A 14376-nucleotide genomic window follows, 5' to 3' on the forward strand; every position below is an offset into this window, starting at 1 on the left:
TTCTAGATAAACACAAACAGGGAAATTTAACAAAATCAAAACCAAAGAATCCGTCCACGATCGTACCTGAATTCAACACGTTCGTACCAAATGCTGACTCTGCACCAGACTCTTTTCTAGACCCTGAGATTCAGCAGTGGATAAGACAAAGAAAAATTCGGAGACGTAATAAATGAATAAAAAAAGAACATAGGTAGGAGGTGAGATGGGCATGAGTGCTAAGATAAAAAAAAAATAATTAAAAAAAAGTTAACATTTGTTAATAAAAAAATTAATAATAAAGCAGGACAAGGAGTTAAGGAGAACCAGGGAGGGGCAGAGAGAGTGGGAGGGCAGGACAGTCACCCCTGGCAACCTGCATGCAAGCGGAAATGTGAAAGAGACACCCAGCGCCAGGAACATCCTCAGCATGGTCGGGACAAGCAGAATAACTAGAAAGCTGGTGTGGGGCCAGGGGAGGCCGGCAGGACATAGGAGTCAGGAGAGCAGGGGCCAGAAAAGACAGGGCATTGCCACCACGATCAGGCTCTGTCTGGCTGGGACTCGGGGTAGGATGGAAGCCACAGGAAGCTGTTGAGGAGTGTGAGGCAATGCTCTGGCTGCTGTCCTGAGAATTGAATGGTAAGCTGGTGTCGCTAAGCAGGTCATAGCAGGAACCCAAGCAAGAGACAGTGGCGGTGGCTCGGCTGGGTGCAATGGCTCACGCCTGTAATCCTAGCACTCTGGGAGGCCGAGACGGGAGGATGGCTCAAGGTCAGGAGTTCGAAACCAGCCTGAGCAAGAGCGAGACCTCCGTCTCTACTAAAAATAGAAAGAAATTAATTGGCCAACTAAAAATATAGAGAAAAAAATTAGCCAGGCATGGTGGCGCATGCCTGTAGTCCCAGCTACTTGGGAGGCTGAGGCAGGAGGATTGTTTGAGCCCAGGAGTTTGAGGTTGCTATGAGGTAAACTGATGCCACAGCACTCTAGCCCAGGCAACAGAGTGAGACTGTCTCAAAAAAAGAGAGAGATGGTGGCTCCAAAGCATTCCACCCATCTCCAGCCTGACCCCTGAGAAAGGTAGGCTCTTGGAATATTATTTGGGGTCTCAAAAAATGAAACACTGCTATAGATGGCAAGATTGGTGGGGGGAGGGGGATGGTACCATTGGGGGAAGCTGAGTGATGAAAACAGACAGCCTCTCTGCATTACCTTTGCAACTTCTTGTGAGTCTACGTCATGTCAAAATAAAAGGTTTGCAATGGAAATCTTTTATCAAGTCTAATCTTCAAGCATTCATTCTGATCGCACTTTATTTCCTACTAATAACTTAAATCATCCTAGAACAGTTACTATTAGTAACCATTAGGCTTTGTGATTAAAAAAACGAAAAGCAAGCTTTATTCTAAGAACAGGATTGTTTCAAGACATCGTTCTTTCTTTTATGAATTTGTTGGAAAGAGGAAGAAATAGCTTTTTCATTCTTTTTCAGGGAACACACCACGGAAGTCCAAATTCTACATGCTGATGTTAAAACAGATTTAGCTGCTTTGGAAAAATAGGATATCTCAGGCCTACTGCATCTATATGCTCCTGTGTCAGGAAGGTGGATGGATGAGATGGTCCATAAACACTGATAGAAAACCCATTAGCTGAAGCACATTAGATTAGCCAAGTAGTGTTATTGAGGGCATCCGAAAATCCTCAAGTGCTAACATCAGTGCACTGTGCATTAAATAGAGGCAAGATACTAACACCTAGAAGGACAAATGGAAATTCTTTCATTATTTAAAATAAATGTATCCAGATTTCCTAAGCAACTGCCTATTCCTTTGATCATACACAAGAACCCTGCTTATCTTCCAGGAGAAAGCAGTTACCGAAGATAAAGCAGCAGACAGACGTGCAATGGTTTGCTGCACAATCTCCTTGCTGGAATGACTCCCACTGAGTCTGCCAAGGGCCCAGAATTAGGTATGGCTTTGGGCTAAGTCATCATCTCTCTAGAACGCCTTTGCAAAGGCTAATATCTGGGTTTAGGACATTGACTTCCCAGGCCCTGGTGACACATAGCAGCTAGCTGAACCCCCGGCAAATGTAGTCCCAGGGGAAAGTGATCTAAGCAGGCACTGGCCCAGCGACACCGCTTTTTTGTCCTTTTCTTAATCATGCCATTTATTGAGCTGCTACTTTGTGCCAGCTCCTAGTCTTAGAAAAACCCAGAGCTAGCCATTGTACTGTCACTAAAGAGGTTGAGTAAGTTTCTCAAGGTCTGTCGCTGTAAGTAGTGAATCTGGAATTCGAATCTAGCATTTAACGCAGTGCTTGGCACATAGTAGTTTATCAATAAGCAATCCATGAATGAATGAATGGAAGAAACTCAGGTCTGTCTGATTCCAAAGCTCAAACTCTTTTTTTTTTTTTTTTTTTTTGAGATAGATATCACTGTGTTGCCCAGGCTAGAGTGCCGTGGTGTCAGCCTAGCTCACAGCAACCTCAAACTCCTGGGCTCAAGAGATCCTCCTGCCTCAGCCTCCCGAGTAACTGGGACTACAGACATGCGCCACCATGCGAGGCTAATTTTTTCTATATATTTTTAGTTGGCCACTTAATTTCTTTCTATTTTTAGTAGAGACGGGGGTTTCGCTCTTGCTCAGGCTGGTTTCGAACTCCTGACCTTGAGCGATCCTCCAGCCTTGGCCTCCCAGAGTGCTAGTATTACAAGCGTGAGCCACCGCGCCCGGCCAAAAGCTCAAACTCTTAGCCATGTGCATTTACACCATGCTTTATAGTTTTAAAGCATATGCTTTGGTGACCACAGAGTCGAAACAGCCTCTAGTATTCTTTGTCCCAATAAAGTGCACGCTGCAGGATGTCTCCTCTTCCCCCAGCTTAATCTATATGACCTCAAGACAACCAGGAGAGGATCTGAAACATGAAGCACACACAATTCAGGGTGTTGCCTTGTGGGGGAGCAGAAAGGAGGAGGAAGAGGGGCAGAAAGACCCTCACATAAGTTGCAGGAGGACTTTGAGACAAAGGGCCGGAGAACACATAAAGACCAGGAGGTGCTGTGGCAGTTAAATGAGCAGTCTCGAGAGCCACTCGGGCCTGGGTTGGCATCCAGCCCCATCTCTTACTAGCTGTATGACTCAACCTTTCTGAACCTCAGTTTCTGCATCCATAAAATGGAAATACCGTAGTTCCCCAAAAATAAGCTCTACCCAGAAAATAAGCCCCAGCAGGATTTCTAAGCATGTGAGCAATAGAAGCCCTACCCCAAAAATAAGCCCTAGTGATGGGCGTGGCTGTGAAAATCAGCCCTAGTTGTGGGCGTGGCTATGAAAATCAGTCCTGGTGATGGGCGTGACTATGAAAATAAGCCCTAGTGATGGGCGTGGCTATGAAAATCATCCCTAGTGATGGGCGTGGCTATGAAAATCAGCCCTAGTGGTGGGCGTGACTATGAAAATCAGCCCTAGTGATGGGCGTGGCTATGAAAATCAGCCCTAGTGGTGGGCGTGACTATGAAAATCAGCCCTAGTGATGGGCGTGGCTATGAAAATCAGCCCTAGTGGTGGGCGTGACTATGAAAATCAGCCCTAGTGATGGGCGTGGCTGCGCAGCGCATCTGCACAACCCATGCATGTCGTCGAGGAGCGGGAAAGAACACGAGCAGCCCTTCTCATCTGCCCCGTGAGAGCTCTAGTGCTCCACAGGAGAGATCGGGGCCAGTGGTTCTAAAGGAAATGGAGTCACAAGACATTCAGGATGGAATTCGGGGTTTGGAGAGTGATGATGATGTTCCAGAAGAAGACGACTTCACTCTATTTGAATCAATGTAGACTGTTGTACCGTCCTTAAAAAAAAAAAACACATCCCCTGAAAATAATCCCTTGAGGAAAAATAAATATAAGACCCTGTCTTATTTTCAGGAAAACACAGTAATTGCACCTCGCTCGCAAGGTAGTTGAGAAATTACGTGAGAATGTGTGTGAAGCCCATAGTAAGTGCTCCATAAAAGTTAGCTATCTTTATTATTAGAGTAAGATGGTAGCTTCCATGGACAAATGTCACAATCTGACCAATGGTTCTCACTGAAACCATAAACCACCATAGCTCCCACCCTTGAAGATCTTCATAAAATATTTGAGAATATCCACCCCCTAAACCCTTGAAAGCAGGAATCAATACAGATCTCTAAAGAACAGATTCCACCTTCCCATGCTAAGATGCCCCAGTTTCCAACCCCCTGTCTAGGCAGGGGTGACCTGAGCCTTCCTTGGGCAGAATCTACCCTGTTAGAAATTGTGTTTCGTGCCAGTGTTAATTTCACAGTCCTTAGTGTTCTTTCCATTATTCATGAGTTCTCTGCAATTCAATTTTACAAAGCAAAGGAGGGCAAACACAGACAGGTTTTCCTCTTTGAAAACAAAACACTGTCAGCCCCTATAGAATGCAGGCCCGTGGACCAGAGGAGTCTCGTGCAGCCATAGCAATCGGATTTCAGCACGGTTCTTGAAGACAGCCCAAAGACACACTGCACGCTTTGCATTTACATTTGGGGACAAAAATTTATATTGTGTGTCTCTTTGTGAGAGTGTATCAATTCCCTGAAATTTATTCTGCTTCTCTTTGTAACTGAGTATCCCCGATTTACTAGACAGCAGTGAGACGTGCATACAAAAGAGAAAGGGGAAAAGTGAGATTCCCCCATCCTGCCTCCATTCGTCCTGCTTCCCCCAAGTCCTTCCATAACACGAGTACCTTCCTTCATAATCAACTGTGTCAAATACTTTGGTGCTCATAGAATAACATGACCCCTGGGAGGGGCAGGCTTTTAAAATATTCTTTGGGTGTTGAGAAATATGATTGATAAATTAATGAAATGTGGCTCATAAGACCATTATTTTATTGTATCACCCTATATTACTATATTAAAGACAGAAACAGGAGTTTGCAGGATTTTGCCCTGAAGGATTGTGTGAACTCAATGGTTCGCTCATCAGAGGCTGCTATCATGGGAGAGCTCTCAAATCTCAGGTAGGGATGTTTTCCAGGAAGGCTTCCCGGTATCTCAAAATCTGTGAGCTTCCCTGTGTCTCGAAAGACAAGAAAAGGCAAATATGGCCCACAGGATAGGAGCCGGAGACAATGAGTGCACTTTGCCCAGAGATGTGCCCCGGTGGTTATAAACAACCTGTTTTATAGAGATGGGTTTCCTGCTCTCTCCTGTCTATCTTTGAGTCCACAATAACTAATTAAAGAAATATAGAGTCACTATACCTTTTTTGTTATACCTTTGTTAATTGACAACTACCTCTTAGAACTTAGAAGTTAGCCCCTGAAAGACTTTGTACCTGTTTGTTCACCTACATAGATTAGAAGCCCTTTGAGAGGACTTTTGACCCTAACCGACTTCCTGTATGCCCCTGTCTCCCCTAGCAACTGCATTCCCTGTTATGCAAATATGTTACCCTGACAACTGGTAATTGATGTCTGTGAGTATAAAAACCTGTATGAATCTAACCATATTGCTGGACGTTCATGGGGATATGTCCAGTCTCCTGAGTAACCCCGCTGTTATATCTGATCTTTTTATATAAAACTATAAACTATACCATAGTCTCTGTGTATTCTTTTATTCTCTCTATTTCCTATCAATTTCCTTATCCTCTGTGGTGACCCCTATCTTAGGGACTTGGCTCCGTTGGGAGAAGCAGCTGATCTCCTCGCGGGCCTGCCTCAACTACTCTCCCACATTTGGGGTCAAAAAAAAACAGAACGTTGCTATAGGGGCATGCAAGATGGCGCCGTTGGGGGAAGCTGGGTGGATTGCCAGTTAACGGACTGCCTTAAACTTCTCCTTGAGCCCCTGCACCAGCTCTGCAATGCACAGTGGGACCCCTGGATGCTAGCTGTAGAAGGGCTGCAGTGTACAGTGGTCCCCTTTATCTGCAGTTTGGCTTTCTGCAGTTTCAGTTACTCTCAATCAACCACAGAATGAAAATATCGATATATTCAGAGAGAGAATGAGAGAGATCACAATCGCATAACTTTTATTACAGTATGTGGTTATAATTGTTCTATTTTCTTATTAGTTATTGTTCTTCATTTCTTATTTTTGCCTAATTTATAAATTCAACTTTATCATGGGCATATATGTATAGGAAAAAACATAGTACCTATAGGGTTCAGTACTATCTGGGGTTTCAGGCATCCATGGGGTGGGGGGGGGTGTTCTTGGAACATATCCACCTGCAGATGAAAGGGGACTACTGGCCAGGTACAGTGGCTCACGCCTGTAATCCTAGCACTCTGGGAGGCCGAGGCAGGTGGATCGCTCAAGGTTGGGAGTTCGAGACCAGCCTGAGCAAGAACAAGACCCCGTCTCTACTTAAAATAGAAAGAAATTAGCTGGACAACTAAATATATATAGAAAAAATTAGCCAGGCATGGTGGCGCATGCCTGCAGTCCCAGCTACGCGGGAGGCTGAGGCAGGAGGATCTCTTGAGCCCAGGAATTTGAGGTTGTTGTAAGCTAAGCTGATGCCACGTCACTCTAGCCCAGGCAACAGAGTGAGACTCTGTCTCAAAAAAAAAGAAAAAAGAAAGGGGACTACTTTATATGGGATCTGTGTGCAAAAAAGAAAAAGTCCCCCTGTGCAGAGTTTGGCAAACAGACAGTGTCTGTTTGCAAATTGGAAAAGAAAGAAAAAAAAGACACCCCTTCCGGAAATATAACTGGGTTTCTGAAGGTCCTTATGGATGACTGCTATGGTTTTGTACTGGAACATGGGTATAAAAATGGTTAAATCAGTTGTTTGGGTTTTTTTTTAAAACTATACCAAGAGCCTGTAACAAAGCAGAACATATAAACATCAGTGAATTCCTAGGCTGGCATAGATGGATTTATTATCCTGTTCCCCAAAAAAGTAAAGGTTTTATATAAATTGGGAAAACTACAGAACAATAAAACAGCAAAAAGGTACCAACACAGGAAACTCACGTGAAAGGTGTATGAAACTGTACTTTAAGTAAATTAAATGTTGTAACGTTTAAGCATCATTAGGTAAAATTAACCCCAAAACATAATACATACACTTAACTTTAAAGATAGCAACACATTTTATGATGTTTGCTTTCAAAATAATATATTTCATTTATACGTTTTCACTTGTTCTTTTTTTTTTTTCTGGTTCTTTTTGTTATTGTTTTTAAACCCTCTGTGAGCAAATGAATAAATTTATTGTTAAAGACTGCTACGGTTTGAATGTCTTCATCAAACCCGACATCATCTTGACACACGGGCTGGATCGCAGTCCCTGCTCCCCCCTGTTGAACTGCACAGTAGCTCTGTCCCCCAGCAGGAAGGTGACAATGGCACTGGGCCACCCTTCTCCCGCGTCATGTCGCCTGGACTCCCGAGCAGCTGCCAAGCTTAGGGGATCGTTTGCAAATTCCTCGTTTCATTCTGCAAGTGAAAACCACTACTCAGCCTACTTCCCTAACAGAGAGGTAGATGAGCTCAAACTAAAGGATAATATATGCGGTGTGACTGAAGCCTGGACCATCCTTCCACTCTGGAAAGTTGTTTCCTGCTGAAAACTAACGTGTAAAACATCCAGCCCCTCAGCTCCTGTCTCTGGTGGCTCGGCCCGGGAATTTCACTACCATAATCCAATACTTTCATGGGCCGGAGTGCTTGACTGAGTGACTCCAGAGACACCACGTCCAGTTTGTCACGTGTCACTTTGGGACGCAGACAAGCCACTGCGGCCACATCTCCCAGAGCAAGGGCTTATAGACCTAGCACCGAGAAAGGAGCCTTGGCTATTTGTTCCTTTGACACAGCGGGGAGAGTGTCAAAAATAAAAGAAGACACCAGAAGTAAAAAGGGGAGGGTGTGGCGCATAGATGTGCCTGCCTCCCGCTGGGTAGGAGAAGTCATGGGCTCGGGAAAGAATAATCAGGAAAATGAGACCTGCAGAAGTCACCTGGAGTTCTGTCCTGGTAGGAACCGGAAATCTTCTCACATGCCAGCAGCTGGACTCTCCCCCATCGCTGTCACGACCGAGACGACCCGGGCCAGCTTTCCTGGGACACAGGTCCCTGTCCGGTGGGCCCGAAGGCCTCGGTTGGGCATTTGAGCCACTGGTCAGTGAGCAAGCAGCGGGATTGCTTCTGCAGTGAGCAGCAAAGGGGACCCTCCCTCTTCGGAGACCCCCGCTGATAGAAAGGGACAGCACGCCACCCAAGTGGCGAGCTCTCCTTGACCAGGGACAGCCTCGACACTGTTGATAAAACTCAACAGAATGACATAATGCTGATGGCAAACAGCGGTCTCCATGCTTCTCATGATAAACATCCCTGCGTCAAGAGGCCGTTGCTACATTGTCGAGGGCCTTCTGTCCCCAAGATGAAAAAACCGACTCTCTTCCCCTCTCTGGCCTGGCCTCACTGCCTCCTCTCACTTAGATTTGTGTCCAGCCAGTGAATTCCATTTGAGTCACTGAATCAACAAACGACTCGATAGAGCTCTCAGCAAGGACTAAAAGCTGTGCCCAGCATAATCTTGATTAGATTAAATGTTTCGCGTTCAGCTGAGTCCTCGAAGACAGGAGTTAAAATTCAATTGGATATATTTTTTTTTTTGAAAGAATTGAAATTTAGCCTTCAGAGTCAAATACTGAGCTCTAGTGATAGAGACAAAGAACAAATAACGCCCTGAGTTCCCTATTTTTTTCCCCACCATTCTCCCACTGTGTGCCCATTTCTCTTTCCTTGCTCCTACGGCATGGATTGGGGAGCAGGGAAAAGAAACAGGAACAGAAGCCAGAGGACCGGGGGAACATTTGTTTCTATCTATTTGTCACAGCATATAGCCCTTCCCGGTCCCCTCGTCGTATCTCTGGGCCACACATGCTCACACACACACACACACACACACACACACACACACACACAGTCAGCCACTGAGCGCAAACAAAGTGGTGTTCAAGTCTCTTATCCCAGTCAGGGGGAAATGGGGATTGCTAACCCAAAATGCATTTTCGAACCCAGTCCTGTTCTATAGAAACAAATACTCTTGCCAGAAAAACACCCTGCAATTCGCTGGGCATTATTACCAGTGGATAAATGAGAGGTTGTGATTTCAGCCCTCCCTCTGATCGCCCTATAAAATGGCATCCCTACTGTGGCTCTGCCTACCCTGTTATTCTCAGAATGTTCCAACCACTCTCTCCTTGCCTTTATTTTCGACTTTTTGTTTGTGTGGTTTTTTTCTTTTTTTCTGTTTGCTTGTTTTTGTCTTTCCCAGATTTTTTTGTTTGAGTTTTAAAACAAGCCTGTCTTTAAATCCATTCCTTCTTGTTTGACATATAAAGTTGTAGGTATTATTTTTTATCACGTACGACATGACGTTTTGAAGCATATATACGTTATAGAACGGTTAACTCTAGCTGGTGAACAAATGTGTCACCTTACCTAGTTATCATTTTTGTGCTGGGAACACAACACTCCATTCTCTTAGCATTTTTCAAGGACAAGGTAGGATGACAATATATTGTCATTAACTGTAGTCACCAGGCTATATCATAGAGCTCTTGAAGCTATTTTGAAAACAGCCATTGAGATGACTAAATGACGAAAACTTAACATTCCGAAGTAGGGTCGTTGTGCTTTGTGAAAATTAACTGCCTCCTCATGTAGGAATAAAACAAAACAAAAACAAACAAACAAACCCAAAAAAAGCATCTGTAATTAAGATGCTCATTTCCAGTTGGATCTAAAAAGCTTCCATGAGAGACTCTCAACCTTGTCGTCTTTGCTCACTGACAAGCCACGCAGGGGGGTTCCAACAACCCCGCCACGCTGGGCTGTGCTGAGACAGTCCTGTTCAAATGCCACTCAAAGAGGAAGCAAATGAGCCTCTGAAACCTGACTTCCTCCCCCTTTTGCAAGAATCTTCTGCTTGGCAAAAAAGCACAGACCCGTGCTCAAGCGGAAATCATTACCTTGGCGCTATTAATTAGCTAGAGCCAAGAGATCATTATGAAAGGGCGGGAAAAAAGCTTGTTTTTCCCCCAAATCACACCCTGGACTAATTTAAGAATTAAAACACAACTTTAGGCCGGGCACGGTGGCTCACGCCTGTAATCCTAGCACCCTGGGAGGCCGAGGCGGGCGGATTGCTCCAGGTCAGGAGTTCAAGACCAGCCTGAGCAAGAGCGAGACCCCCGTCTCTACTAAAAATAGAAAGAAATTAATTGGCAAACTAAAAACATATAGAAAAAATGAGCCGGGCATGGTGGTGCATGTTTGTAGTCCCAGCTACTCGGGAGGCTGAGGCAGGAGGATCGCTGGAGCCCAGGAGTTGGAGGTTGCTGTGAGCTAGGCTGATGCCACGGCACTCTAGCCCAGGCAACACAGTAAGACTCTGTCTCAAATATATATATATATATATATATATATATATATATATATATATATATATATATATATACAGACACATATATATATATAATAAAAAAAACTTTAATATGTAATAATTTTAAAAGAAAGAAAAGGCTGCCTTAGTGGGCCACATTTCTAGAAACTTGGTTATTTCTGTCCATGCCAGCTTGGCATAGCTTAGACTCCCTCCAGCACAAAGCAGTTGGGAAAAGATAAGGGATCTAAAAACGTCTCCTAGGGGCAGACAATTCAAGGATCCTGAAATCAGGTATAAGGACATGGAGTTTGAAAAGCAGTGGCTCTGAAATTTCAACAGTGTTGCTTCAGTCTGTGCCAAAGCTTAGGCAGTTAACCCTCGTGAGCAGCAAGGGCCCCGGGTTCCTAGCAAGCTGAGCTCTGCACCTAAGGAGACCTGCTATTAATTCTATGCAAACTGTTTTAAATATGGTGTGCTCCATGCATTGCCATTTAAAAGTTTGAAAAGGTAAAGAAAAGAAAAACCTTTAATTTTCAAACCAATTCCTGGTCATTAGCAGACTGTTAAGAGCTTAAGACCCAAAAGCTTTGGCCCTGGGAAAGAGCCACCCTCCAGTGCGTTCGGCTCACTTGCCTTTGCAGGAGAATGCTTAAAGCTAGAAAGATGCCTTGGGTCAGGATTGTCCTCGCGTGCCACTCCTCCTGGACTGCAGCCACAGCAATCAGCCCAAATGGCAGGAAAGGGACAGGGGCCATCATTGGTTTGTGGTCGCCATGCCTGTTTGTTCCCCTTTGCCAAATCCCTGGGTTCAGGCCAGGATCTCCTGCAAAAGACAGAATACTCAGTTTTCTCCCATCCTGCGCTCCTCCATTTAGCTGCTCATTGCATGGTGGCAAAATAAGTCACTGAACGTCACCTGACCATCCTCGGAAGACATACATAAGGCAAATAAATGCCACGTTATATTCTGCTCATGTTCTGGCAGAAGGCTTTATCTGTGTCCCATACCTCTGAGCCCCCCAAACTGTTCTTGGTTCATAAAGCCTTGGGCTAAAACGCATTTCAGGGACCAATAATAATTTTCAGATCTCTTATGCATCCCAAGAAAAAACAAAAGTCCACAAGGTAGGAATTAAGCCCAAACTCCCCAGTGTTCCTTCCTACACAATTGAGATGTGGAACTAAATGTGACCGACAAAAAAAGAATTGAGAAGAAGGAAAAGAATGTAGAAATTAGAGCCGTTCTCTGCCAAGATAAGAAATCTTTCTGAGTTGCCCCCTGGCTTAGGTTTAAACTGTATGGCTTGCTCAGAAATGTGCTCAAACCCCATCACCTTCCTTCAAGCCCTCGCTAAAACTTTAAATGAGTTATTATACACATTAAATTGTCATTTAATCGTACCCAAGCACTGTCATAAAAGCAAATGAAGCAAACCAAGCCGCAGTGGAATAAAAAATACTACACTAGTTACATTCTGAAAGCACACGCTGAAAAATGCTTACTGTCAACTCGTACAAGGGGAGGGGGCGGCCTGCTGTCACCCAGGGTAACAAATGGCTTAGAAGGTGCTGGCTTGTCACGCTCTCACCTGTAGCTTGGGAGCTGATGTCCTCCAGGCAGCAGCAAGACCGGCTTCCACCCGACAGATTGCTGTTGCACACACCTGATTTGAGGTTGGTTGGTCCAAAGGCCCAGCTCCACGAGAGGTTGGCAATTTCTAATCCCGGAGCAAGCTCACACAAGCTCTTTTTCAACTACGAAGCGATGACAATTCCCTGTCTCCGAAATCCTTAGTGGAACAGCCATCCAGGGCTGGCTTGATGTTGAATTTAAATGCTCCATGACAGATTCTCTAAGTGGGGGCCGGGGGTACCCACAAACTCCCCCACTCACATCCACTCAGAGCATCCTGGCTTACTAAATTCCATCAACTCTTGTGCTTTTGTGATGCTAATGGGTGCAGAGATGAGGAGAAAACTGGAGAAAAAAACAAGAAGTGTAGTTAAATTTATATTGGCAAAAGCAGAGAGGAGGTAAGGAGCCCAGAGAACCCGCTCAGGCTGAGCTGGGAGAGAATACAGACTGCTCCTCGGGTAGGGGCAGAGAAGGCCTTTGAGCCATTTTTTAAGAGGAAGCTGAGAAAAGATGATTTTAAAAGGTTGTGTGTATATGGCAAACGAATGTAAACCATTTTTGTTTGGTCTCGTTTGCATTTCATTTGCTTGTTTGTTTTTGTTATATTTTGTTGGAGAGGCTGCTTTTTTGAAAATTAAACTTGGGCCAGGCGAGGTGGCTAACACCTGTAATCCTAGCACTCTGGGAGGCCAAGGCGAGCAGGTGGTTTGAGCTCAGGAGTTCAAAACCAACCTGAGCAAGAGCGAGACCCCGTGTCATAGAAAGAAATTAATTGGCCAACTAATACATACAGAAAAAATTAGCCGGGCATGGTGGCGCATGCCTGTAGTCCCATTTACTAGGGAGGCTGAGGCAGGAGGATCGCTTGAGCCCAGGAGATTGAGGTTGCTGTGAGCTAGGCTGACGCCATGGCACTCACTCTAGCCTGGGCAACAAAGCGAGACTCTGTCTCAAAAAAAAAAAAAAATTAAACTTGCTTTTCCAAGTGTTTTGGGAATTCCAAACAGGTGTCTTTTTTTTTTTTTTAACATTAAAATGTGTTGAGACCGATCTACCCAGTAAACTCCACTTTTTATGGTTGTGTTTAGCTATTTGTATCTATTCTGCATCTCCTGAGGGTAATTTATTCAATGTATTCAATATTTGTTGAATGCAAAACACTCAACCTGACCTATAAAAAAAAAATCAAAGATATTAGACAAGGACACTGTTTCCAAGGAGCTTAACCTGGTGTAATTACCATTTAATGGCTATTATAATTATATTCGATTTAAAAGCAGGTACTCACTGAAAGAGAAGCATAGATCAAGTTCTATAGACACTGAAAATAGGGACAGGATACTTCCAGCTTGGAAGGAAGTCAGGGCAGAGGGAGAACCATCATGGATTAAGGAAGGGTGCGTGGAGGAGGTAGTTTTGCAAATGGGCCTTAAATGATGGGTAGCTTTGGGCATGCTCAGATGGGAGGGGAGAGTCTGATAGGTACAGGGAAAGGAATCCCAAAACGAGAGAGAAACCCTAAGCAAAGACTGGGAAGAAGAAAATGGAGAAGACATTTAATAGCGAAAAGGTCTGTTTAACTAAAGCAAAGCACCTATGTGGGCAGCTAGTGGGAGATGACGTTAGAGAGGTAGGTTCTGTGCAAACCACTGAGAGCCCAGGATGCCATGCTAAAGGCTCAGGCTTGAGTCAATAAGCAATTCTTGGGGATGCAGGTGGCAATTGAAGATTTGGGACAGAGTATTCCTAAAACAGGACATGTTTGTTTTTTTTTATACTTTGTGTTCAGGTTCAGCCTGTCTTTCTACAGTATTGCTCTCCATTCATACTCATATTCTCTTTAATTCCTATTTCAAAAAATCAGTTTTCAAGCAGGTACACACTGAGGCTTTGGAGAAAGGACTGCATTGCCTCTTCAAAGGGAAGAAAACTCTCCAGGAGGCAGGCCACGGGGGAGCAGTTTTTCCAAAGATGACAGATCACTGCTGCTGCTTCTGCCCACTAGGAAACACAGAATGTCACCTCCTGCCACCATCTATCTCCAGAACCAAGTGTGTGAACCCCATTGCTCTGAAGGGGAGAGTGGCTGGCTGTCAGCACAGGTAAGTTCCCACATGCTGGTCGTTTAAGAGATGTTAAACAGTGGCTGAAACTGAGCTCAAGGTGACAGAGAGATGGCATCCTCTCGTAAGTGCAGACAGGCCCAGAAAAACGGAAGGTTCTTAGAGCGATCTGCCAGGGCACATGGAGAAAGTTTCCGAGAAAACTAATGCTGGTTTCATCGAAGAGGGAGTTTCATTTCCCAGAGGAAGATGGTGAGAGCTGG

Source organism: Microcebus murinus, chromosome 26 (assembly GCF_040939455.1).
Source record: "Microcebus murinus isolate Inina chromosome 26, M.murinus_Inina_mat1.0, whole genome shotgun sequence".
NCBI lineage: Eukaryota > Metazoa > Chordata > Mammalia > Primates > Cheirogaleidae > Microcebus > Microcebus murinus.